The sequence below is a fragment of the Lissotriton vulgaris genome, unplaced genomic scaffold (assembly GCF_964263255.1).
Source record: "Lissotriton vulgaris unplaced genomic scaffold, aLisVul1.2 SCAFFOLD_2772, whole genome shotgun sequence".
Taxonomy (NCBI): Eukaryota; Metazoa; Chordata; class Amphibia; order Caudata; family Salamandridae; genus Lissotriton; species Lissotriton vulgaris.
This window is the reverse complement of record NW_028250230.1, coordinates 128,138-155,952: the sequence shown is the minus strand read 5'-3', so window position 1 is coordinate 155,952 and position 27,815 is coordinate 128,138. Positions and strand designations below refer to the sequence as shown.

The 27,815-nt window shown below is 45.7% G+C and overlaps 1 protein-coding gene across 1 annotated transcript in view; it reads left to right on the top strand.

Moving 5' to 3' along the window:
* The window catches only part of LOC147663330 (MAM domain-containing glycosylphosphatidylinositol anchor protein 1-like), a 258,506-nt gene that overhangs the window by 139,570 nt on the left and 91,121 nt on the right, over positions 1-27,815 (top strand). The window lies entirely within an intron of this gene.

Sequence of the window (27,815 nt, the reverse complement as noted above, 5' to 3'; positions counted from 1 at the left end):
CCCAAAATAGGACCCAAAATGTGGTCTGAAGAGCAAGGGGAACATCACTGGGGGCAGGGTAGTGTCACAGTGGGGAGATAAGATCTTGTAACGGTTCCGTCCTGCTGTCAGACCCACCCAGGCCTTCAATATGAGTCTGCAAGGAGCACCAGGTCAGGTGCAAGCACTGTAGTGCCCAATACTGGTATTCCGGGTTTTGTGGTAATGCCACACTCACAGTATCCGCGTCCCCCATGCATTTTCCAACAATACCTGGCAACGTGCCCGAGCACAAGAGATTTTAGATCCTCTCTGGAGTGCAAGAATGTTCAATTTATTTCTGGATTTCAGTTTCTTTCATAAGTTCAGAAACATTCAGTTCATTTCTAGAGCCCATGGGCCTTCAGGTAATGTTAGGAACACAGGAGCTTTCAGTTCCTTTCTAAAGTGCATGAGCCTTCAGCTCCTTTCTAAAGTGCATGAGCCTTCAGTTCCTTTGTAAAGTGCATGAGCCTTCAGTTCCTTTCTGTAGCACACAAGCTTTCAGTTCCTTTCTGGAGTGCATGGCCCTTCAGTTCTTTCCTGGAGCACAGGAGCTTTCAGCTCTTTTCTAAAATGCCCATGACTTCAGCTCCTTTCTAGAGCACAGACACCTTCAGTTCCTGGAGCACAGGATCCTTCAGCTCCTTTCTAAAGTGCATGAGCCTTCAGTTCCTTTGTAAAGTGTATGAGCCTTCAGTTCCTTTCTGTAGCACACAAGCTTTCAGTTCCTTTCTGGAGTGCATGGCCCTTCAGTTCTTTCCTGGAGCACAGGAGCTTTCAGCTCTTTTCTAAAATGCCCATGCCTTCAGCTCCTTTCTAGAGCACAGACACCTTCAGTTCCTGGAGCACAGGATCCTTCAGCTCCTTTCTAAAGTGCATGAGCCTTCAGTTCCTTTGTAAAGTGTATGAGCCTTCAGTTCCTTTCTGTAGCACACAAGCTTTCAGTTCCTTTCTGGAGTGCATGGCCCTTCAGTTCTTTCCTGGAGCACAGGAGCTTTCGGCTCTTTTCTAAAATGCCCATGCCTTCAGCTCCTTTCTAGAGCACAGACACCTTCAGTTCCTGGAGCACAGGATCCTTCAGCTCCTTTCTAAAGTGCATAAGCCTTCAGTTCCTTTGTAAAGTGCATGAGCATTCAGTTCCTTTCTGTAGCACACAAGCTTTCAGTTCCTTTCTGGAGTGCATGGCCCTTCAGTTCTTTCCTGGAGCACAGGAGCTTTCAGTTCCTTTCTGGAGCACAGGAGCTTTCAGCTCTTTTCTAAAATGCCCATGCCTTCAGCTCCTTTCTAGAGCACAGACACCTTCAGTTCCTGGAGCACAGGAGCCTTCAGCTCCTTTCTAAAGTGCATGAGCCTTCAGTTCCTTTGTAAAGTGCATGAGCATTCAGTTCCTTTTTGTAGCACACAAGCTTTCAGTTCCATTCTGGAGTCCATGGCCTTTCAGTTCCTTCCTGGAGCACAGGAGCTTTCAGTTCCTTTCTGGAGCACAGGAGCTTTCAGCTCTTTTCTAAAATGCCCATGCCTTCAGCTCCTTTCTAGAACACAGACACCTTCAGTTCTTGGAGTACAGGAGCCTTCAGCTCCTTTCTAAAGTGCATGAGCATTCAGTTCCTTTGTAAAGTGCATGAGCATTCAGTTCCTTTCTGTAGCACACAAGCTTTCAGTTCCATTCTGGAGTCCATGGCCTTTCAGTTCCTTCCTGGAGCACAGGAGCTTTCAGTTCCTTTCTGGAGCACATGAGCTTTCAGCTCTTTTCTAAAATGCCCATGCCTTCAGCTCCTTTCTAGAGCACAGACACCTTCAGTTCCTGGAGCACAGGAGCCTTCAGCTCCTTTCTAAAGTGCATGAGCCTTCAGTTCCTTTGTAAAGTGCATGAGCCTTCAGTTCCTTTGTAAAGTGAATGAGCATTCAGTTCCTTTCTGTAGCACACAAGCTTTCAGTTCCATTCTGGAGTCCATGGCCGTTCAGTTCCTGGAGCACAGGATCCTTCAGCTCCTTTCTAAAGTGCATGAGCCTTCAGTTCCTTTGTAAAGTGCATGAGCATTCAGTTCCTTTCTGTAGCACACACGATTTCAGTTCCATTCTGGAGTCCATGGCCTTTCAGTTCCTTCCTGGAGCACAGGAGCTTTCAGTTCCTTTCTGGAGCACAGGAGCTTTCAGCTCTTTTCTAAAATGCCCAAGCCTTCAGCTACTTTCTAGAGCACAGACACCTTCAGTTCCTTGAGCACAGGAACCTTCAGCTCCTTTCTGATGCACAGTAGGTTTCAGTTCATTTCTGGAGGGCACGAGTCTTCATTTCCTGGAGCACAGGAGCTTTCAGTTCCTTTCTAAAGTGCCTGAGCCTTCAGTTCCTTTCTGGAGCACAGGAGCTTTCAGTTCCTTTCTAAAATGCCCAAGCCTTTCAGGAGCCTTCAGCTCCTTTCTGGTGCACAGTAGGTTTCAGTTCATTTCTGGAGGGTGTGAGTCTTCATTTCCTGGAGCACAGGAGCTTTCAGTTCCTATCTGGAGCACAAGGGCTTCAATTTCCTTCAACAAGTGCCTGAGCCTTCAGGTCCTTTCTGGAGCACAGGAGCTTTCAGTTCCATCCTAAAGTGTCTGATCTTTCAGGCACAGCTGGACTGGGAACCGAAACCGTATCAAGGGAGGAGGGAATGCTGCTGCTCTTGTTACAGTGGGCCGATATTGCAGCCACGCTGCAAACCCAGCCCCGGTAACAAAAACAACCCCCCTGGGGTACAAAACTGGCCACCACCCTGGCGGCCCATCGGGGAAATGACTGGTGCTCACTATGGCCAGTTAGGCCCTGCTTTCAGGATCTTTCTGGGGCAAAAGAGCTTTCTGTTCCGTTCTGGAGTGCATGGGCCTTTAGTTCCTTTCTGGAGCACAGGAACCTTCAGTTCCTTTCTAAAGTGCCTGGAACTTCAGGTCCTTTGTAAAGCACGGGAGCTTTCAGTTCCTTTCTGAAGTTCGTGAGCCTTCAGTCCTTTTGTGGAGATCATGAGCCTTCCGTTCCAGGAGCACAGGAGCTTTCAATTCCTTTCTGGAGCACAGGAGCTTTTAGTTCTTTTCTGAAGTGCCTAAGCCTTCAGGTCTCTTCTGGAGCACAGGAGCTTTCAGTACCTTTCTAAATTTCCTGAGCCTTCAGGTACTCTCTGGAACACAGGAGCTTTCAGTTCCTTTCTGGGCACCATGGCCCTTCAGTTCCTTTCTGGAGCATAGGAGCTTTCAGTTCCTTTCTGAAGAACAGAAGCCTTCAGTTCCTTTCTCAGGGACAGGAGCTTTCAGTTCCTTTCTGGAGCATAGGAGCTTTCAGTTCCTTTCTGGAGCACATAAGTCTTCAGTTCCTTTCTGGAGGACAGGGGCTTTCAGTTCCTTTCTGGAGCACAGGAACCTTCAGTTGCTGGAGAAAAGAAGCTTTCAGTTTCTTTCTGGAGCATAGGGGCTTTCATATTCTTTCTGGAGCACACATGCTTTTAGTTCCTTTCTGGAGCACAGAAGCCTTCGGTACTTGGACCACAGGTATTTCCAGCTCCTTTCTGGAGCACAGGAGCTTTTAGTTCCTTTTTGGAGCACAGGAACTTTCAGTTCCTTTCTGGAACAAAGGAGCTTTAATTTCCTTTCTGAAGCAGAGGAGCTTTCATATATCTTTCTGGAGTCAGGAGCTTTCAGTGCATTACTGAAGGACAGGACCGTTCAGTTCCATTCTGGAGCACAGGACCTTTCAGTTCCTTTCTGGAGCAGAAGGAGCTTTCAGTTCCTTTCTGCAGCACAGGAGCTTTCAGTTCCTTTCTGAAGTGTCAGGTCCTTTCTAGAACACAGTAGCTTTCAGTTACTTTCTGGAGGATAGACACTTCCAATTCTTTTCTGGAGCACAGGAGATTACAGTTCCTTTGTGGATAACAGAAGCGTTCTCATCCTTTTTGGAGCATGGGAGCTTTCAGTTCCTTTCTGGAAAACATAAGCTTTCACTTCCATTCTGAAGCACAGGAGCCTTCAGTTGCTGGAGCAAAGGAGATTTCAGTTCGTTTCTGGAGCACAGGAGCTTTCATATTCTTTCTGGAGCACAGGAGCTTTCAGTACATTTCTGGAGGACAGGAGCTTTCAGTTCATTTCTGGAGCACAGGAGCTTTAATTTCCTTTCTGGAGGACAGGAGCTTTTAGTTCTTTTCTGGAGCACAGGAGCTTTCGGTTCCTTTCTGGAGCACAGAAGCTTTCAGTTCCTTTTTGCGCCACATGAACTATTAGTTCATTTCTGAAGTTCCTGATGCTTCAGGTCCTTTCTAGAACACAGGAGCTTTCAGTTACTTTCTGGAGGACAGACGCTTCCAATTCTTTTCTGGAGCACTGGAGCTTGCAGTTACTTTCTGGGAAGCAGAAGCTTTCTGATCCTTTCTGGAGCAAGGGAGTTTTCAGTTCTTTTCTGAGGCACTGGCTTTTTCAGTCCTCAGGTCCTTTCTAGAGCACAGGAACTTTCAATTCCATACTGGAGCACAGGAGCTTTCAGTACCTTTCTGGAGGACAGGAGCTTTCAGTTCATTTCTGGAGCACAGGAGCTTTAATTTCCTTTCTGGAGGACAGGAGCTTTTAGTTCCTTTCTGGAGCACAGGAGCTTTCGGTTCCTTTCTGGAGCACAGAAGCTTTCAGTTCCTTTTTGCGCCACATGAACTTTTAGTTTATTTCTGAAGTTCCTGATGCTTCAGGTCCTTTCTAGAACACAGGAGCTTTCAGTTACTTTCTGGAGGACAGACGCTTCCAATTCTTTTCTGGAGCACTGGAGCTTGCAGTTACTTTCTGGGAAGCAGAAGCTTTCTGATCCTTTCTGGAGCAAGGGAGTTTTCAGTTCTTTTCTGAGGCACTGGCCTTTTCAGTCCTCAAGTCCTTTCTAGAGCACAGGAACTTTCAATTCCATACTGGAGCACAGGAGCTTTCAGTACCTTTCTGGAGGAAAGGAGCTTTCGTGTCCTTTCTGGAGTTCATGGTCCTTCTGTCCCTTCCTGGTTCACAGGAGCCTTCTGTTCCTTCCTAGCGCACAGGAGCCTTGAGTTTCTTTCTGGAGTGTGTGAGCCTTCATCCCGGTGCACAGGAGCTTTCAGTACCTTTCTGGAGGAAAGGAGCTTTCATGTCCTTTCTGGAGTTCATGGTCCTTCCGTCCCTTCCTGGTTCACAGGAGCCTTCTGTTCCTTCCTAGAGCACATGAGCCTTGAGTTTCTTTCTGGAGTGTGTGAGCCTTCGGTCCCGGTGCACAGGAGCTTTCAGTACCTTTCTGGAGGAAAGGAGCTTTCATGTCCTTTCTGGAGTTCATGGTCCTTCTGTCCCTTCCTGGTTCACATGAGCCTTCTGTTCCTCCCTAGAGCACAGGGCCTTGAGTTTCTTTCTGGAGTGTGTGAGCCTTCGGTTCCTGGTTCACAGGAGCCTTCTGTTCCTTCCTAGCGCACAGGAGCCTTGAGTTTCTTTCTGGAGTGTGTGAGCCTTCGGTTCCGGGTGCACAGGAGCCTTCAGTTCCTTTCTGTGAGCAGCAGATGTGCCGCTGCATGCCTAAGGCAAGACCCCTGGACCTACTTCCTCTCATCTTGAAGCTCCAATCAAATATTCAGGTAAGGCACTCAAAGCTTTACTTCCAGCACTCTCCCCTCAGTGTATCTGCCTATGCTTGACCTCACAGGCAGACCGAGCTTAATTCACATGGTCAAACTGCAAGCCCGGTCCTTTGTCCATGTTCTAACACACATGACTTAATCCACTTTAATAAAAGGGAAACTAAATTGCATCTTGCATTAATCAATGCCCGATCCCTGCCCAAACTTAAGATGGAAATTTCTGATTTAATAGACATTGAACACCTGTGTGTTCTATTTATTATCGAAACTTGGGAAGATGAGTCCTGTAGCCCTGACTTTGCCATAGCTGTTCCTAAGGGATACTCTCTCTTTCGATGGGATAGACCGCTAAAGAGAGGTAGCGGTCTAGCACTAATATATTGTCTCGTGGCCAGTGAGGACATTGTCGACATCACTAAGTGAGCATGAGCCCTGCAGCCATTATACAGCTCGGCGCATGTTACTAGATGACTTTATTTTTGCAAACAGCTTTGTTTGTGCCTTTCACATGAGAACTGTTTGCTGTTTTCGTTCTCTGTCTGTTCCTGGAATCTAGTCTGAACATTGTGAGCAAGGTCGATAAACAGTGACCCTTGTTATTCTGTTTTGGTCCGGCACTAGCACCTAGACACAACAGACCAATGCAGCTGTTGCTGGAAACTCATGTTTTGATACTATGAGGATACATGCATGGGGAACATACCCTTCGAGAGTGACCTTTCCAGGGAGAGGAGTGAGAAAGCACCTATGATGTCGATCTACCATCTAGAGGCTAAGGTATGGGGTCTGCTGACGAAGCCCAGAGATCGTCTGATATATAATAACACTTATTCTTAGCAAGGGGAGGGAGGTTAGGCTCTACAGTCTATTCTCTATTGTTCATTATGACATCTTCCTTAATGGACTCGCTTCTATGCTGACGATATTTGTACTATGCAATGTCCTGCTTGTTGTGGCATGTATACTGCATTTTAGGGCAAGTTAGTTGAAATAAATATTTTAAACTGTTTCGTGTCTCTGTCAGATCTTATTGTGGACAAGGACAAGAGTGCAAGCGAAAGGGTGTGTCTTGCTACCGCGATTCCTGAGAGATCTGGGAGTGTTGTGTTCTGAGGTGTCTAATCATTTGTTTCTCTGTGATTGAGTAGGAGAGCAAGTGAGACACTATAGCTAGTCGGTCCTGGGCTCGTGGGCACTAAGGTGGTAGGAAGACCCAGTCCCTATACACCAAGGTCCCATAATTGTGCACATAGTTCTGTGTTTGTACGAATTAACAGCTACCTGCAACGTGGTCTCTACCAACGACTGCGAGTCATTTTCAGTCAATTTAGGCAGTCAAAGTCAGCAATTGTTTAATGCAATTCTCCTATATCACCCACCTGCGACTAAAATTGCATTTATAAAAATTCTCCAATTATTAACTGAACATAGTCTGCTATCGGACAATTTCTCCATTCTAGGGGATTTTAATTTTCACCGGGAAGCAACAGAGGATAAAGATACTGCCGCCCTGTTGGATATCTCCAAGTCTTTAGGACTCAATCAGCTCATAACTGAGACCACACATCTAGCAAGCCACATTTTGGATGGTCTCTTTACCAGTAATCCCTACATAAAAATCATAAAAGTCTCTCCACTTGTATGGCCAGATCATCGTTCCATTATTTTTGACATTGAAAGTCCAAGCAGACAGTACCAACAACACAAGCCAGTTGAACCCATTACAAGTAGAGGTTGGAATACACTTAACCCTGAGACCCTATCTCAAACATTGGGTCATAACCAACTCATACTCCCTTCTGATGCAGAATTAGCATCCAACTATTAATCAGATTGTTGATTGACACTTTCCGTGACCTTGTTCCTCCTAAATCTACATACTCCAATAGAAAGGAACCCTCAGCTCCTTGGTTTACAGACGCCCTGAGGCAAGAAAAGCAAACCTGTAGAAGGATAGAAACGAGTTAGAGGAAACATTGTGTCGTACAAGAAAAAATCTCATACAAACTAGCACTACCTAGTTGCAAAAACCGCTCAGCGAGTAGCAATTACTACACACTGTTGATTGAGAAGGCATCCAATACGACCAAGGAACTTTACCAGGTGGTCACCAAACTCACATCAACCCCTAAGAACAGTGAGGCCGATTCATAGAACTAATGTGAGGCAAAATCCTAAACTTACTACTTTTGGTATTCACAGAAGGCATTTAGTAGTTGTAAAGTTAGGATTTTGTCTTGAGTTTGACTTAAGTTTGACTTAAGACAGACTTAAGACAGACTTGAGACAAACTTAAGACAAACTTAGGACAGACTTAAGACAGACTTAAGACAAAATCTTAACTTTACTACTACAAAATGCCTTCTGTGAACACCAAAAGTAGTAAGTTTAGGATTTGTCTCAGATTACTTCTGTGGATCGGGCCCAGTGACACTAACCATAGTCAACAGTTCTGCGACACCCTGGCCTTCACTTTCAAGGAGAAACATAATGAGATCTTAAATAAATTTGATAATTCTAGCAACTTTTCTATCAGGGAGTGGAAATCTCAATCAGTACATGACTATCTTCCTCTGTCGGAATTTACGGCCACTACCCCAGGTCAAGTGGCCACTCTCCTCATGGGAGCCAAATCGGGGTCCCCCGTTGACCACTGCCCTCCCAAGATATTCAAATTAGCCCCATAGATAATTTCCACGACTTTGCCCAATATCTTAAACACAATGTTTTCCACAGGTGTGTTTCCTTTGGTTTGGAAACAAGCCTCCATCCTTCTTATAAAAAGCCGATCCCAACGACTACTGTCCAATATCCCGTCTTCCGCTCCTTTGTCTCTGATGAGGGCCTCACAGTGTGGCCTTCCTGGGTGCCCTTTAACTCCCCTCCCTCTCCAGTGAATCTTGGAGAAGGGTGAAAAACTGAGACCCGTGGAACCTTCTATGTGTCCACTAAGGAAGTCCCGCCCCTTTATTCTTCAGATGGTGCACTGGGGCCTCAGCGGGGTGACAGCGTTCCCCCAGTTACCCCAAGGGTGATCATTGTGTGAAGGGGCTGAGCAATGCTTTTTTGATACAGTTACAAAAAAATGTTGGGAAAGAAAAGCATTCTACTTTCACAGAAGTGACAAGGACTCTTTCTTTCTTGAGAATAATCAAACTAATATTTATATAGCACGTTTATTCAATTCTTCTCTTTCTCCTCTTCTTTTCAATCTCTATATCTATCCTCTTATAGTCGTCCTGCAAAAAATGGAGGTCACGGTATTTAACTATGCCGACGACATTCAGATCAATTTTAACCTCTCTTCTTCCCCTGACTCTATCCTAAAGTTCCAATCTACCCTGACGTTCATCTATGATTGGATGAACTTCAACCACTTAAAACTGAATCCCGATAAGATGGAGTTGGTTCTTACCAGTGGCCCTTCTAGCCCCTGGACCTCTGCCTTCTGGCCTCCTTCCCTTGGTCCCTCCCCCCAACCCTCTGCCTCCGTAAAAACTTTGGGTATCAAAGTCAGTCAAGACCTTACCATGCGCCCCCAGATCAGCACCGTGGTCTCATCCTGTTTTTTGTCTCTCAGAATCATACGAAAAATCTCCTGTTTTATTTCTGTCACAGCTCTGAAACTCATCCTTCTTGCCATGATTTTATCCCCCCTTGATTACGGTAATGGCCTGTATGTAGGTATTCCTGCTTACGAACTCCGGAGCCTGCAATTAATTCTAAATCAGGCAGCCCGCCTTATCTACAGACTTCGTAAGTCCCACTGAGTTACCCCTCTGTTAAAATCCCTCCATTGGCTGCCCATCTTGGAGCGTTCTTTATTCACGATGGGCTGCCTGATCTTTATGGCTCTGGCTGGCACTGCCCCAGACTTTATTAATTCTAAGATCAGTGCATACGTTCCCAACAGAAGCCTACGCTCCTCCACTCAGTTTTTCCTTAGCGTCCCTTGGTATCCGAGGAAAAAATTCGGAGGCATGAGGCTTTCCAGCCTTGCCCCCCTTTTTTGGAATGCCCTTCCCTTTCCAGGGCCGTTTCTGCCATTAGGCAAGACTAGGCAGCCGCCTAGGGCGGCAAAAGGGGGAGGGCGGCAAAAAGCAGGAGTTTGGGATTGCCTTTCACTTTCTTGCAACAGTTTAGGGATGCAGAGGAGAAAGTTAAACGCAGTCAGTCTTGTCACCCCTGACCCCAAAGATGTTTCTAAAGTAAAGGGAGAGCAACAATCTTGTGTCTGGTTTTTTAGCCTGTTAAAAGAAAAAGTTCAGCAGGTGTAAACTGCTTCCGGTTTACAGATACAAGACTTCACCATGCTCACTTCCAGATCGCTTTCCTTCTGCGCGCCTTCCTAGACCAATCTTCGACACTCCCATTGCAAACTTTCACCAAATTGGCACTCTGCCACAGCCTGTTTTGCTCCATTCCAACATATCTAAAGACCAGCCCAAAAACAAATGCACTCTGTAGAACTCTACCCCTTTTATACCTTTCAGCACCAACAAAATACTGCTTTTGGTTTTTGTGATAAATTGTGCCCACCCCTAGTTCATTTGAAGCAGATTGTGCATTTGTATTTTATCCAATTACATTTCTACTTCCCTTAACACGTGCCAGTCCACTAGTGGATAAAGTTTTACATTTGACTTTGAATTTCTTAACTCGACATCCAGAAAGGTGGATGTTTTTCACTTAGACCACTAGATGAAATCTGGAGTGGCTTCTGGTGAACCATAGGGCCTATTTCTTGTCTTGCTAGCCAGGTCTAAAGTGTTCATTGGCTATCATATATCCATGGGCATATATAATCAGATGACCGTGCTATTCTGTCCAATTGCAGCCCCAATGTCCAGTTTCTGTATCAATACCAGCCACAGCACCACATGAAAAGGCAAAACTATGTACGAAAGGCACAGCGATCAGGAACAGCATCGATGGTAGGAGTGCAGGTTTCAATCATATTCAATTCATAGACTTCTGCTATAAGGGCTCAGGGAGATTCTCCACTGGGAAAATGTTGAATGATATGGGGTCAAATTTTACACTGATTGGCTCAATAGCCATTGGTGTGCCAAGCCAGTGCAGCCTGACGCTCCCCAGGGGTGTACCCCATTTATTCAAAATGTGCAGTGGATACACTGTGTATGTCAATTGGTGCACCCAATATGAATTGGGTGTATTCCCTTATGTTAACAATTACATCTAGTACGCCAGTGCCATAATTGTGCCAATAATTACTTTACATATGCCATTGCCAGAAATGTGTAATCTCTACTCACAAACACACGTGCTCACATGTTCACACAGACACACATTCTCTCTCTCTCTCTCTCTCTCACACACACACACAGGCACACACACACATGCACTCACTGTCTCTCTCACACATAGACAGTTTTTTCCCAACTTTTCTGGCTTCAGCTGCCAGCATCAATCCACTACTGCTCCTCAGCCGCTGTTGCATGGACCCTCAGGCAGCATGCAGTTACTTCCAGGCTCTGACTCTGAGGCAGGTAACTGAAAGCTAACATCTGTCTGTCTTCACTGTGTAGAGTTCAGTTTTTCACTTCTAGATTTTTCTCTGTACCCTCCCACATCATGTCACTGGATCGAGTGAGCAGGTGAAGACAACAAGGACCCCCTGGGTAGTATATAGACTCCTAGGGCAGGGTAACAACTAGTGTGAAGAAAATCCCAGGACGTCTAGTGAACACTGTGAACACTCGGGATGGATCAGTAATCAAGTAGGGAAATCAAACAATTTAACACTATCTATATAAAATATAATTCTTTAATGAATATTTGTTTAAAAACAACATATAAAATATGACCACGAGGTCGAACCACATAATAGAAGTAAAAAAATATAATTCGATGACATACAGTTCTAATAATCAAACAACATAAAATTCATAGTCAGTACATGAAAATTGGATACAAAAATGCATGTAGTACGTCAAATATTAAAAAGGAGCATAAGAACTCGACGCGCGTTTCGGCAGTAACCCGCCTTCTTCAGGAGACATAGAATAAATCCTGAAAATACATATATGAGAAAAAAATGTCTATTAGAATACAATCCACATATTAACATATCAAAACATGACATTCCTTACTATCACACTGACCCTCCATAACAATTTGTTCACTCAGTGGCAATGATTAGCTAAGAGATATCTATCGATTGTACAGTACCTAAAACTGACTAGGACTGTTCATAGTTTGATCCTGATATGTTAATATGTGGATTGTATTCTAATAGACATTTTTTTCTCATATATGTATTTTCAGGATTTATTCTATGTCTCCTGAAGAAGGCGGGTTACTGCCGAAACGCGCGTCGAGTTCTTATGCTCCTTTTTAATATTTGACGTACTACATGCATTTTTGTATCCAATTTTCATGTACTGACTATGAATTTTATGTTGTTTGATTATTAGAACTGTATGTCATCGAATTATATTTTTTTACTTCTATTATGTGGTTCGACCTCGTGGTCATATTTTATATGTTGTTTTTAAACAAATATTCATTAAAGAATTATATTTTATATAGATAGTGTTAAATTGTTTGATTTCCCTACTTGATTACTGATCCATCCCGAGTGTTCACAGTGTTCACTAGACGTCCTGGGATTTTCTTCACACTAACTGGATCGAGTGAGGTCAGTGAGGCTTCTGAGCTCACCCTTTGATGAGATGGAAGATGATGAGATGACAGCCTGGTATAGGGATGGGCCAGTCACCAAGGCCAGTCTACTCTGCAGCAAAACAAGCAGAGGTGCCACTGTCACAGGAAGTTGAAGTTCTCAAAGAGTGCTAAACGATTTTGTTGGAAGAGAAAGAATGAAAGTGTATAGAGGGTGAGAAACTGAAGAGGCCTGGATGATAGGGGGACAGAGTGATGGTTATAAAAGGGAGGGGGACAGAGTGATGGTTATAAAAGGGAGAGGGCGGCATTTTTCAATTCTCACCTAGGGCGGCAAAACACCTAGAAACGGCCCTGGCCATTAGGTCCACCCCCACCTACATGGACTTCCGCAAAGCCCTAAAAACTCATCTTTTCTCCCAAGCTTATCCGCCGCAGTAATCCTCCTGCTCCCCCCAGTGCTATCCGTCTGCAGCGCCAAGAAACCGCATGGTGTTAGAGCGCTTTATAAAACCTTTCAACTTCAACGTACTGTATATAGAGAACGGTATTTCCAATTATTTCCCACTCTAACTTGGCACATATGTCATTGACATGGTAAGGATGAAAGGCTCAGTTGACTCTGCCAGAATTTAAAATTGATCTCAATTTGTCATTGGTCACCTATAGATCTTAGCAGTGAGTAGTCAACCCACTGAGCTTTATTACAACGTATTAACTGGGTTTCAATGCAAACTTCAAACAAAGAAGATGTTTAAAAACAAAGACAGTGTCTTAAGCCTGTAGGGGCGTTCCAAAATATTCTTAGCTGACCAGAATTCTTACTTGGTTAATACACGCAACATCGGACTGTCATGGTATGTAAAACCTACCCAATGCTTACAAAGTCAAGGGTGTGATAGAGTGATGACATCACTTCCTGTGACGTCGGCACGTATTGCCTCGGCGTTTAGCCTTCACATACTTCGAGTCCACCCCTCCCCTAGTGATATGTGGTGTCATTTGGGCCCCACACAGAAGGGATGCTCTATGCCTCCTCTGCGCATAAACTCGAATTGTCTCCCGACCCTTTCCCGCCATGCACTGCGCCTTATGAGCCCCAGGGAGAACTCCGCTTTACAAACACACCTCCATCCCTAGCGAATGCTAAATGAATGTTAATGTTTTTAAAAAAAAAACCTCAGATGGGTGAGAAGGTTGGCTGTCCCCCCATTTCCTGTCCAGGTTCCCCCTCCGCTTGCATCAGCAGCGCGGAGACGGATCCGCTGCTGCTGATCAGCAGCACAAAGGATCCGTCGGGGACAGACAGCGCAGATGGACGGCCAGACGGAGGAAGATAACTGGCGAACTAATTAAAAATGGTGCCGTGTGAAAGTTAGTAAATACCGCATTCACATCAAGGCGGGTCGCGCCAATTAAATCTCACATCCCCCCTGCTGGTGCCCCCTGTGGATTGATATTTCCAAGAATGACTTCCGACGCTTTAGCGTCCCCTAGTGATAGCGGGGTGCCTTCAAATTAAAAAATATAACTCCTTTTTTCAATTCCAAGCTTTTGTGGGAGCTGCTAATATTGATAACATTTTATGTAGCACCTCATACCTCCCTGTTGTTTCTAAGCGCTGTAAGTGCCAGGTGGTGTCACTCCATCTAATGGACTGCTGAGCTAGCCTTGCAGGGATACGAACTCGAGCTGAACCCCGCGGATCACAGATGATGTCAGTACTAAGGGTCCGATTACACGTTTGGCAATCTTGGAGCGGGCCGCCACGCCAGAACCCCGCTCCAAGACCGCCAAACGCGCAGTCTGGCCGCCCACCGTATTCCGATTGGAGTACAGGTTGGGCGATCCTGCGGTGGCGGACCCACATGTAGTGCCTTTCAAATGCTCCTATCCGAGCCTTATAAAGGCGCCGCAATGGGAGCACTACAGCGCGTTCCTGCATGCCGTGCAGGAACTGGAGGCGCATGCATACAGGGGGCACAACATGTGCCTTTCCCGGTTACATCCCCTGGCCCTGAGGAGGACCCCCTTAGTTTCCTCACTGCCACACTTTTCATGGCAGGCTCACCTGTGGCGGTGAGGAAGCTCGTCATATGCTCGACAGTGCCGCAGTGGCACCACCAGCATATTGCAGGCCTAAGACCGCCAGGAATCGCAGATTCCTGGCCGTAGCAGCGGTCCTGTGGCAGTCCGACCACTCAACTTGAAATGCGGTGGGCGGACAACATGTGTGGCAGTGGTAGCCGCACCACCACTGCGGGTTTGGCGTTCCATTGGACCACCAAATTCGCAATCAGCCCCCAAGAGTGTATAGCACAGAGCCATGCACTTTTCAGGAGAGAATGAACTCATTACTTACCAGTAATCTCCGTAGGCCCTTTGCTGTTGTTAACACATTGGGTGCCAGCTATCTTCACCGATTCCTCAAACTCTACATCTCCCTGAGGTGTCTGAGGTCTTCAGGGGCTCTGCTGCCTGAAGCCCCCACAATTAAGAAAGACAGTTCGTATCGGGGACAGCAGTTCATTTCGTTTTCTGGCTCCCAAGCTATGGAACTCTCTTCTGCTGCACCTCAGACAGTCTAGGATAGAGCTGTTATTGTGGAAAAATCTCAAGATTTAGAGAGTTTCTGAGTTTCCTTTAGACTTTCTGGACTCTTTTCGGTAGCTAGACCTTGTCAGCTCTGGGACACTTCTACAAATCTGCACTTTATACATTGTGTTATTATTATTATCCTTATCCATAGCCCTCCCCGCCACAGTCCCTGCTGTGCAAGTCCACCCCACACTTCTAGACAGCCTACTGCTAAGCTTCAGTATTTCTTTTATTTCAATAAGAAAATCACTCTCTTTACATGCACAAAAGGCTCCTCCCCTCCACTTCCTCCTGCCAATCATTGAGCTGTAATGAATGAAAAAGAAATACTGGAGGCAGGGGTAAAGAGGACCAGCACTCTGACAGGAAGGACCTTGGATCAGGGGAATGGAGATTACCAGTCATTTTAGGATACGCTCACTAATGATTCGAATGGATTTCATTAGCCAAAAGGCAATTTCATTACATGTTAGCAATATTTCAATGTTATTTACTTCGTAACATACTCCAACTCACCTGAACCGAAATTTGTTTAATAATTTCCTAAATCCAAATGAAAATGCTTTATCAGAGTTTGACCATGTTGCTGCCCGACAGATTTCTAGAAGCGGCCGCCATTCGTCTCTGCCCAAGAGGCTGCCGCCCCTCTGGTAGATCTTCCCTAGATATTTCCAGGAATAGGAACCCCGCATAGAGGCAAACGCGTGAGCTACTGCCTGTCTGCATAGAGGGGAAGTGGAGGGGGGTTGCCCCTTTCTAGCAGGACCACAGGAAATAAATAGGCATTCTGAGCCTTCAAATGTTTTTGCTCTTTCCAAATAGATCTGAAGAGATCTTCTTATATCCAAAGGCCACGGTATTTCTGATCCGTGTCCAACTGAAGAACTGGAAGAAAAATCTCATGATGTAAATGGGGCTGGAAATGAACTTCTCAAAGCGTCTAACTTCAAATTTACTCTGTCTGGGAAGTCTCTAATGATGGGAAAGAGGAAAGTAACACCCCGATTCACCCAATCGCCTACTTTATGTAATTGCCACCAGGAAAACCCCCTTACCCTTTGGCCATTGGAGGGATGCCAACTCTAGAGGGATAGAAGGAGACAGTTGAAGACCCTTTAAAACTTTAAGGAGAACCCGTGGTGGTAGTACCGCCGGGTGATCACTCTCCACTCTAAAACTTGCAGAAATCTTCTAACCAATGGAGCAACTTTAACCTTTAATGGTTGCCCACTGTGATGATGATCAGGATGAGGGAGACGGACCCTTCGAAATCCCTCAGATAAATCATCTAGAATTCTAAAAGGATCACAGATCAATAGCACATCAATACTTTCCTTTACATCAAGTGTTCCTCCAATGCTTTGCATATGAAGAGAGGGTAGGAGGCTTACTGGACTGTTGTAAGGAGAGTACAGCATCAGATGAGAAACTCCGCTTCACAACCAGCCCTCTCCAGGCCCAACGTGTGAGATGCAGAAGCTGTAATGCTTTCCACATTAGGTTGAAATAAGCAAGGGAGACGGGAGGGTTGGAAAATGAAAAAAAACTGACAAGATGACAACCACATAATGGTGATAAACCAGACTCTTCTGGGCCAATCAGAGGCCATCAGATTCACACTCTCCTCCAGCCCAAGTCGTCTGTAGCACCCTGGTGAGAAGGGAAATGGGAGGAAATGCATACAGAAGACCCGGCAGCCAGGGAATTGACATAGCTTATACCTCCAATGCTTGATCATTCCGTGTCTCTGACCAGTATCGAGTTGGGGCCACGGTGGTAGGTGACACAAAAAGGTCCAGCCAGCTTTGACTGCAGAATTTTACGTACTATTGGAACGTCTCCTTCCTCAGTTGAAAGCTCACCGAAGACGGAATGTCCCTTCCTACACTAGCCACAAGAAGGTTGTCCACCCTGGGATGTACATTGCCTTCAGGGGGATCAGGTTAGATTCGGCCCTGCCAGGCAACAATGTCCTTCACTACAGCTGTTAGAGCCAAAATGGTGGCTTCCCCGATAGTCTCTGTAGGTCTTGGCTACTAAGTTGTCTGGTTTGTTCTGACAATCGCTGTCCTCCCATTCACCTGAGGAAAAAACCTTCGAAGGGCCTTTAGAGCAGCGTCCAGTTCTCTCTAGTTCGATGATTGATGAGATTCCAGAGCAGACCAACTCTCCTTCCATTCCCTTCCCTCTAATTTGGCTCACCTACACCACAGACGTGCATTTGTTAGTAAGGCAGCAGGAATTGTGGGAGCTAGAGGCAGTGCCTTTAGGGGATTCTGTTGAACCAGCCACCTAAAGGATGAGGTGCTACCACAGAGAGTAAACACCACACCCGGGGTATTGTCGCACCGATCACAAGTGAGAACTCTTGGCCAAATGCACTGAAATTCTGGTTGCAGAACATAGTTTCAATGTGCAGCCAGTCCTTTTGCGACTAGGAACTTATTTTAGGAACTAGGCTATTTAATATTAAGTAGGTTTACAAAATATTAATTTGGATTGAATTGCAATCTGATTTGCCTATTTGATATTCATTAGGTCGCTCTTAAATTGTGACTTAATCAGAGAGCCACAATCACAGGAATGGTGGCCAGCAAATGTCAGCAGAACGCTATGTCTGTGATTCTTTTTAAATAAAGTATATATAATTTTAAAAAAAGGCCATTTGTCATTAAAGTAAATGGGGCTGCTTTTAAGATAACATTTTCTGGCACCAAACCATTGATACATGTGATAATGATTCAGTATTTGGAACTGGCACCCAAAAAACAGCCTTTCCAAATACCAAATCAGTGTCCAATCTCAAACTCATTTTGGGAGTCGGTAGAACTTGGCCAGAAACGTATTTGAGGTCAAAAACTCTGAAACAGAGTGGGGCAGATTTACAAGGAAGAGCCGCAGCGCAGCACCGCAAACCCTTTGGCTGCGCCACGCTGCGGCACTTCCAAAGCCCAGGAATGCCACATATTTACAACAATATGTCGCCTTACTGTGCTCTCCCCTGCGCTGGCGCACAAACTGCAGCCATGCGCCGACGCAGGCACCCTTGCACCATAGTGCAAAGACGCCTGTGTCATGGGGAGATTGTTTTTGTGCAGGAAGGAGCACCTTCCTGCACAAAAACAATGACTACAGGCATTTTCCTCTTTCAATGTGTGCTGTAGAATGCATCACGCATTGAAAGAGGAAAAAATGAGGAGAAATTAAAACCTTTCTCCTCGTTGCACCTCGCTACGCCACCCATACATAGGGTGGCGTAGCGTACTGACGCATTTCCAGATTTACGATTCCTCGTAAATCTGGAATTGTGTCTGGTTCCATGAGTTTTGCGTGGGAACATCGACAGCAACATCCATGGAACGCGCCATAGAATGCCCCTTTCACGCAAAGTGCTGCGTGTTAAAGGGCTATATTTACAAGGACAGGAAAAACCACGCAGGATGGCTTTTCCTGTCCTTGTAAATATGGAGCAGTAACATGTGCCACTGGTGCGTTACAAAAAGTGACGCACCGGTGGCGCAGGGGGCTTGTAAATCTGCCCCATGTTTGCAAACACAAGAACGCTTTGTACGTCTGGATCCATATATCCATTGTCATGGGCTTAGTAAAATAAGTCTTTGTTGATAATGTTGATTGGAATCCCTAAGATCTAGTTAATCACTTCACTCTTTTGCAATAAAATAGTACAGTACATGATAACATGTAAATATTTGATTCTCTAAAGGCGCTATCACAAATCACTTCCTTGTTTTCATTATATGCCAGGCAGAGCATCTTTTCTCCAAGTCAAATCTATGGTAAATGAATGTTGATTTTTTGAAGTGGCGCGAGGCCACTAAGAGTCATTGAATACAATTCACATACAGAATACTATCGCATTATTCCCTCCTTACCTGCCAATGGTAACACCTTTCAGATCTGTAATTGCACCAGGTCACGTCCACCTCATAAGGTTTCATTTTGTCAATGAAAGGCATCCAAACGCGTTAATACCCTTCCCTCCCATACGACGGGGATCAGAGAGGATGTCAGGGTTTCATGACACGTAACTGGACGGTCATGTACCGCTGATTTATGATGTCCAGGTCCTCAGATGCCAAGACCTGGATCCGTGAGTTAAGTGCTCGCTGCAGACATCTGTGGGAGCCTTGACGCTTATGATTTTGATACCAACAAAGCCACTTGAGTCCTTTATCTATCTGAGGTCAATGGAGTGTCAGTGACGTAGATGATAGGAACACCTGCTGGTACAATACTTAAAAGTGACAGCACTTTAGTATTAAGTGCTTTAAAAAATACTAATAAAGTGATTTCATTTTCAACAGTATGAGCCGAAGAACGCGAATAGTGTGAGATGTTGCTTCAAATGATGCAACAAAATTGTCACCTTTCCGTTGTGTGAATTATTAGAGGTTGCCTATAGGTGCAACTGAATACGTTTTTGAAAAAATAAAATCTAAAAATATGCAATCCTGATCTTGGTGGGAGGTCCTTCTCCTTTCTGTGAAATATTGAATCTTCCTCCTTCTCTTTCCGCTAGAAGAAGACATGTAGGCAGTTCTGCTCTTCATTCAAGTTCCATGTTCGATAGCACATGTTCAACAACACATAATCAACAGCACATATTCAATAATACACATTCAATAGCACATGTAGGATAGCACTTGTTGGATATACATATTCAATAGCACATATTGGATAGCATATGATATGGTAGCACATGTTGGATAGCACATGTTGGATAGCACATGTTGGATAGCACACGTTCGATAGCACATGTAGGATAGCATATGTTATGATAGCACATGTTCGATAGCGATAGCACATGTCGGATACCACATGTTAAATAGCTTATGCTGGATAGTACATGTTCAATAGCACATGTAGGATAGCACTTGTTGGATATACATGTTAGATAGCACATGTTGGATAGCATATGTTATAATAGCACATGCTTGATTGCACATATCGGATAGCACTTGTTGCATACCACATGTTAGCTTATGCTGGATAGTACATGTTCAATAGCACATGTTCGATAGCACATGTTGGATAGCACATGTTGGATAGCACATATTGGATAGCACTTGTTCAATAGCACATGCTCAATAGTACATGTTGAATAGTAGATGTTGGATAAATCATGTTCAATAGCACATGCTCTATAGCACATGCTCTATAGCACGTATTTGATAGTACATGCTCAATAACAAATGTTCGATAGCACATGTTGGATAGCACAGTTCGATACCACAGTTCAATAGCACATGTTGGATAGCACATGTTATGATAACACATGTTCGACATCACATGTTGGATAGTGCATGTTGGATAGCACATGTTGGATAGCACATGTTGGATAGCACATGTTCAATACCATATGCTCGTTAGCACATGCTTGATAGCAACTTGCTTGAGAGCAAATGTTCAATAGTACATGCTCAATAGCACATGTTGAATAGCACATGCTCAATAGCACATGTTCGATAGTACATGCTCAATAGCACATGTTCGATAGCACATGTTGGTTAGATCATGTTGGATAGCACTTTTTGGATAGCACTTGTTGGATAGCACATGTTGGATAGCACTTGTTGGATAACACATGTTGGATAGCACATGTTGGATAACACATGTTGGATAGCACTTGTTGGATAGCACAGTTCGATAGCACATGTTGGATAGCACAGTTCGATAGCACTTGTTGGATAGCACAGTTCGATAGCACATGTTGGATAGCACAGTTCGATAGCACATGTTGGATAGCACAGTTCGATAGCACTTGTTGGATAGCACAGTTCGATAGGACATGTTGGATAGCACAGTTTGATAGCACTTGTTGGATAGCACAGTTCGATAGCGCATGTTGGATAGCATGGCTTCAGATTCAGGGCCAGGAGTCCTGTTCATGGTAACTGTTGTGCTGTATAGGTATTTGCTGTATTAGTTCATTCATGCATCCATGGCTAGAACCCTAGGGTGCATATGAAGGGGATGGAGGGATAGATTGTTTCCTGATACGCTCAGAATGGTTGAGGAGCAGCATTGAGTTGTTGTTGTACATGGTAAGGTTTGTCTGAAGTATGCAAGGGGCGGTGGGACTGATGTCAATGCCCGATTGGAGGTGTCTCTGAAAGTGAACCATACATTACATGGAAGGAGCTGCAAGTACTTCACACAACCTGTCCTTGAAAGTCTCTTGATAGAAACAACATGGCTGGAGCGATGGCTTTCATGTACGCATTAACATATGGATAGACATTTAATTGATATAAGATTGACTTGATCGTTCCAGGAAGTTAGGAATCGACATTTTTAATTGACAAGCACGGCGAGGGATGACTATGCCTCTCTAAATGATGTACATGGGATAGTTATAGGGATCTCGTCTAGAATATACAATTTATTTGGGATAGATCCTCTTCCTCAGCATATAGGGTACTGTTGGATACACAATGCTAGTTCCTGACGTCGAACGTCAATGTTGAATAGATTCCTTGTAGTGCTTCGTATAGTCGTGAAGCGCAGACCCCTGACTGTGTCATGCCATAGAGTCATTCCTAATGGGCTGCTCTCTATTGGAGTCCGACAGAGATCCTGGAGGATTCATACCAGACTTTCAGGAGGCTCACAGATGATCCACTTTCAAACAGTGGGATTCATTTACATAGACCGAGGTTGTCTATAAAACCCGGCATGGATTTTGCCCGACTGGTTCTATACCGTACTCCGTGCCCTTAACATACCTTGATTACTAAAACTCTGTTCATAGACATTTGTGGGGCATTTTGTGGTGAAATCCATTCGTTCATTTCATTAATTTTTATGAGATGTATTTATTCTTTCATGGGCGCAATTGAAGAGTGATACTCAGTGCTTAATTTGTAAAAGCCCAACGTTTTGTCGAGAAGAATGTAGCTGGTGCTATTGAAGTCTAGGGTACCGAATACCAAGGCTATTGCGACTTGATTCCATCTCATACCTCTTTAATCCTCCACAAAACACTCCCTGCCTCTTTATCTCACTCTTTCGGGTACATGTTCATCCCTGCTTCCTACCTTTTTCACTGTTTTCCTGGCTTTTTCTTCCTCCTTATTTCCCTGTTTTTTGTTTCCCTTTTTCTAGCTCTGGAACAAAGTTTGTTGAGGACATTTAAGGGGCATATTTACAAGCCCCTATCACCACGGAAACATCACTTTTAAAGACACTCCTGTGGCAATATGGGCTGCGCTTTATTAACAAGGCAGTGTTAAGCCACTTAACAATGCTTAACGCTGCCTTGTAAATAAGGCCCCCCTTTCACACTACAATGAGCATGAAAGGGCGGGCAATGGGTGTTGTGGTGGGCGTTCTGCTACAACACCCACTGATTTTGATGCTGCCTCCTATTTACAAGGGCAGTGCCAAAATTAGGACCAACAAAAAACACCTGGTCTTAGCATGGCGAAACGAGGATAAATGCTTTGTTTCTCCTTGTTTTTGCTGTCTCTGCACAATGCAGCACACATAAAAGTTACAAATCACCATGTAAGATTGTTTATATGCAGACAGGGATACCTTCCTGCACATGAACAATCATTACTCTCAACGCAGCCGCCCTTCACTATGGTGCAAAGGGGCCTGCGTTGGTGCTAGGCAGCTGAAATTAGTGCCAGTGCAGGGGGAAACACAGGGCTGGACCGCATTGCTGTAAATACGGTGCAGCCCTGCGTTTCAGAAGTGGCGGAGCGTGGCGTTAAGCCAAGAAGACTAGCGGCTCGCTCCGTCAATCAATCAATCAATCATTACATTTGTAAAGCGTGCTACATACCCGTGAGGGTTTCAAGGCGCTGAGGGGAGGGGGGTGCTGCTACTGATCGAAGAGCCAGGTCTTGAGAAGTCTTCTGAATGCCAGCAGGTCCTGGGTCTGTCGTAGGCCGGTAGGGAGAGTGTTCCAAGTCTTGGCGGCGAGGTAGGAGAAGGATCTGCCGCCGGCGGTGGTTTTCCGGGTACGTGGAACTGTGGCGAGGGCGAGGGAGGCAGAGCGGAGGCCGCGGGTGGGGGTGTAGAAGCTGAGTCGGTCGTTGAGGTAGGCTGGTCCGGCGTTGTGTAGGGCTTTGTGTGCGTGGATGAGGAGCTTGAAGGTGATCCTCTTGTTGACGGGGAGCCAGTGCAGGCCTCTCAGGTGGGGTGTGATGTGGCTGCATCGGGGGACGTCGAGGATTAATCGTGCCGAGGCGTTCTGGATACGCTGCAGCTGTCTCAGGAGCTTGGTTGTTGTTCCTGCGTAGACGGCGTTTCCGTTGTCCACTCTGCTGGTGACGAGAGCCTGGGGGACGGTTCTTCTCGTGTCGGATGGGATCCATTTGAAGATCCTGCGGAGCATTCGGAGGGTGTTGAAGCAAGAAGCGTGGACGGCGTTGACCTGCTTGGTCATGGTGAGGGCGGAGTCGAGGATGACCCCTAGGTTGCATGGGTGGTCGGTGGGTTCTGGGGCTGTTCCTAGCGATGTTGGCCACCAGGAGTTGTCCCAGGCTGAGGGGGTTGAGCCAAGGATGAGGACCTCCGTCTTGTCTGAGTTCAGCTTCAACCTGCTGTCCTCCATCCGTTCGGTGACGGCCTTCATTCCTGTGTGGAGGTTGGCTTTGGCGGTGTGGGGGTCTTCGGTGAGGGAGATGATCAGCTGGTTGTCGTCGGCGTAGGAGATGATGTTTAGGCTATGTTGTCATTCATCGTGGGCGAGTGGTGCCATGTAGATATTGAACAGCGTCGGGCTGAGGGATTATCCCTAAGGAACGCCGCAGATGATCTCAGTGGTTTTGGAGCAGAAGGGTGGGAGGCGGACGCTCTGGGTTCTGCCAGAGAGGAAGGATGTGAACCAGGCCAGGGCCTTCTCTTGGATTCCGGCGTCATGGAGGCGTGCTGATAGGGTGCGGTGGCAGACCGTGTCTAAGGCTGCTGATAGCTCCGTCACTTCTTTATAAATATGCCCCTAAGTGCCTCTCCAAAAATAAGTGGTGGTGCCCCCCCCCCCCACTCAAATTAAGCACTCAGGCTACTGTTCCTTAGTGGAATACATACGCCTTCAACATTAGCTGGGCAGGAAAGTTATTCCCTATTGCCTGAGGGGTGAAATAATGTAGATATGTTTATTTGATATGAGTGGGATTATGAATGTTATTGAGTTTCTGTGAATCTCTATTGATCGGCCCGCCGGCAAGGTGCAGGAAGAGCATTAGGATGCGCTGCAGTTCATTGGGCTGAGGAGGCCTTTGCTTTCCATTGATTCTGAAGGGGTTTAAAGGCAGATCTGTACCACTGGCTTCAATAAGTATAAAAGGTCAGCTCCGCCATTGATCCGAATGACATTAAGAGCCACATCTCCAGTGTACATTTACAGCACACTCACCAAAGGGCCTGCACAATGGAGTGAACATCCGCGGGCAGTCTTAAAAGCCTTGCCTCTGGCAAAGTTCAGCTCCTTCTTGTTCTGTACATAAAAGACAGCTCACCGGAGGAGCGAAAGAGCAAAGTTTCATACGCTATAGAAATGTCTCTTTTTATTTATAGCTCACTGCATTGAAATGAACAAACAGCCCATTTATATGCGCGCTCTTAGTTTTGGCAGATTTTGAGGCACAGAAAGAGAAAGAAATGTGCCCAGGATCACACAAAGTGATTGGCAAACCAGGCACTAGACCACATCTGATTCTTGCATGTAAAGCAAGTGCCAGAACAGTTCTGTGGTGCACTAAGCGATCCTTGTAGCAAATGCTGCCAGTTGTACCTGGACACTAAGGGCCTCATTACGACTTGGGTGGTGCGGTGCCGGTCTGCCCAGTCTCCGCACCGCCAAAGCCATGGCCAGGCTGCAGCCAGATTAGGAGTTTCCTCCTGTCTGGCGGGCTTTGTTTATGATGTTCCCACAGTGGTTCCCTTAAAATGGGCACCACAATGAGATCGCCGAAAACAGTTCCTGCACGGCATGGACTAAAAACTGGGATGCATGCATAGAGGAGGGCTCTTGTTGTGCCTCTCTGTATGCATACCCATGCAGAGGAGCGGTACAAAAGGGGGTGGTGATGGACGGAGCATCTGAACCAATCAAACACTCACACCCAGTCAAAAGATCTGGGTTTAATCCATCACCGTTCTTTAGCCCACTCTGCCACCCCAGTTCAGACATGGCTATATGCAAATCAGTCTTGACCCTGTGCCTCATGGGAACAGTCCAGCCCGAACTGCCAAGCCATGTCTTCCCTGGACCGGAAACAAGCTTCCGAGGACCGGTTTCTGGCATTCCAGCCGTCTTCAGCCCGAATCCAGTGGCAAAGTGAGCAAGGGACTCACGTCTGAGCATACCCTGCCACACTTATGGCAGCCAAAAGCGGTACAAAAGGGGGTGGTGATGGACGGAGTGTGTTTTTTGCAATTTTCTCACGTCTGAGCATACCCAGCCCACTCGGGGTGAAAATTGCAAAAAACACACTCCGTCCATCACCACCCCCTTTTGTACCGCTTTTGGCAGGCTCTCCACATCACTGGAGTCAAGCTATCCAGGCTGAAGAAGGCTGATAGCCAGTAACCGGTCCTTGGATGCTTGATTCCGGTATGGGAAAGGCATGGCTCGGTAGTTCGGGCTGGACTGTTCCCATGAGGCACAGGGTCAAGGCTGATTTGCATATAGCCATTGTCTGACCTAGGGTGGTGTGGAGTGCAAAAAAACGATGGATTTAGGCCCAGATCTCTGTACTGGGGTGAATGTAAGACATTGTTCTGCATTCTGTCCATCAACTGTGTTTTTTGCATTACACATGCAGAGGAGGCACAGGGGGCCCTGCAGGGCCCACTTTGATTCCTCTATGCCACAGTGTTCATGGTGTAGGAGCCTCCCTGACACAGACTCGTAATTAAGCCCTAAGAGATCGGATCCTGCAGATGTCACTGAAATGCCAAGAGTCTCCACCTTAGGGCTGGAGGTAGCACAGGCGAGCAGTCTAGCTCTTGCTGGTGGGTGACGCTGCTGTAGAGACTTTGGGCCAGATGTACGCAGGTGAGGGCTTGTGATTACCTAATGCCACATTTTTGCGATTCGCTATTTGGTAATCGCAAACACCTATGTACATAAGTGATTCTCTCAGTGGGTCGCAAATAGACCTACTTCATGTAGGTCTTAATGGTTAGAAATCCTTTGGAAATCACAAAAATCCCACGAATGGTGGCCTCCTCGGATTAGCAGACCACCATGTCTGTGATTGCTTTCCAATAAATTAATGTTATTTTTGTTCTTCCTAAATGCAGCCCGTTTTTCATGAGGTAAACAGAATGTGTTTCAAAAACAAAAAGGAAACAGTTTCATTTTTATTTTTTAAGAGTAAGCAGTGGTCCCTGCCACTATATGCTCTTAAAAAATGTTTTTACAAACATCCACCAAGGTGAAGGGGTCCCTGGGGGTCCCTTTCCTATTTGCGAATGGGTTACTTGAAGTAGGTGGTAAAATGTAATTGTTTTGTGACCGCATTTCGGTTGCAAAACATTCACACATATCACTGCGATTTGTTATTAGGAAGAGATGCCCTTATCACGCGCCTTCCTAATACCAAAACGAAAACCCAATTTGCAACTCAGTAATAGGATGCTGAATCGCAAAATAGGACTTTGTACATAAATCAATGCTTTTTTGCAGGCGCAAACAGACCGATTCTGCAAATCAGCTCAACTTGTGATGTCAAAAAAGCTTTGTACATCTGGCCCTTAGATAAAAGTAAAAATAGAATGTTGTACAGTCATTTTAATGCCTAACACGTTGCTGTAGATAGCTGTAAGTTATCTACCACCATATATTGAGACACATCTATACTTCAAGGTTGATGCGTGAAATCATAGTGTGGCGAGTGCAAAGTGTCTTAAAATGCCACGTTTGGAGGACTTTGGTGGAGGCCGACACATTCCTTGTCGCTGTAGTAAGGAAGCACGTGTCCCACAGGGTTGAAAGGTTTCATTTTCTGACAGCATTTGAAAAACCCACCAAACCGAGATTTCCCTCTACCCAGCCCTAGCCTCCTCTGAAGCTCCCCTCGTTCCCTGGCTCACACGACACGACCGCTGCACTAACACGAGTGTCGCTTGGAGATGGCAAAGAACAACCGTTTGAAAGAGAAACACTGCAGTGGTGATGCGCGACCCGCCTTCTTCAGGATGATGGGTCTTGTAGTTTCCTCTGCGGACAGGTTCTGTCCGTCATACAACAAAGAACAGATTTTAGGCGTACAGCTTCCAAACCGCCATGCGCAGATGGACGACAGCCTCCCAAAGCGCCACAGGACATCAAGGGACTGACAATGGCACCCTGAACTATCAGAGGATGTCAGCATTGGCGCTCTCCCACACCCACTGCTACCAGTTGTAATTTCGTAAATAATTAACACAAGTCATAGAAAGAGGACAATCAACAACCTGCATGCTTTAAAGCACCCACAAACCTTCAAGCAACAACACATTTGAGTGTTGCCACACCGATAAACTCCGCTACGCGGCGGTGACAGGGTTTTTGCAGAACTCTGCACTCCAAGTGGAGCCGACAAGGTGGAGTTTACCGCACAAGCCTACACGCAACACCCATGAATTTGACCATTGATTTACCATTTCTGGTAGACCTGGGATTGTGCCAAAATGCAACACCTTCCGAGATGAGACGTAACAAGGAAAAATATCTTTATTTCTCCTTGTTACTTTCTCTTTCTATGTGTGCAGCACACATCTGAAGAGGAATATGCCACAGGGGATTATTTTTGTGCAGGAAGGTGTTCTTTCCTACACAAAAACAATCCTGCTTGCAATGCAGGTATCTTTGCACCATTGAGCAAGGGTGCCTTCGTTGGCGATAGGCAGCACATTGGCTGGGAAAAGGCAGGAATGTATGGCATTGTGATAAACACAGCACATTCCCAATAAAAGGTGAAATTGTAGGGAGTTGAA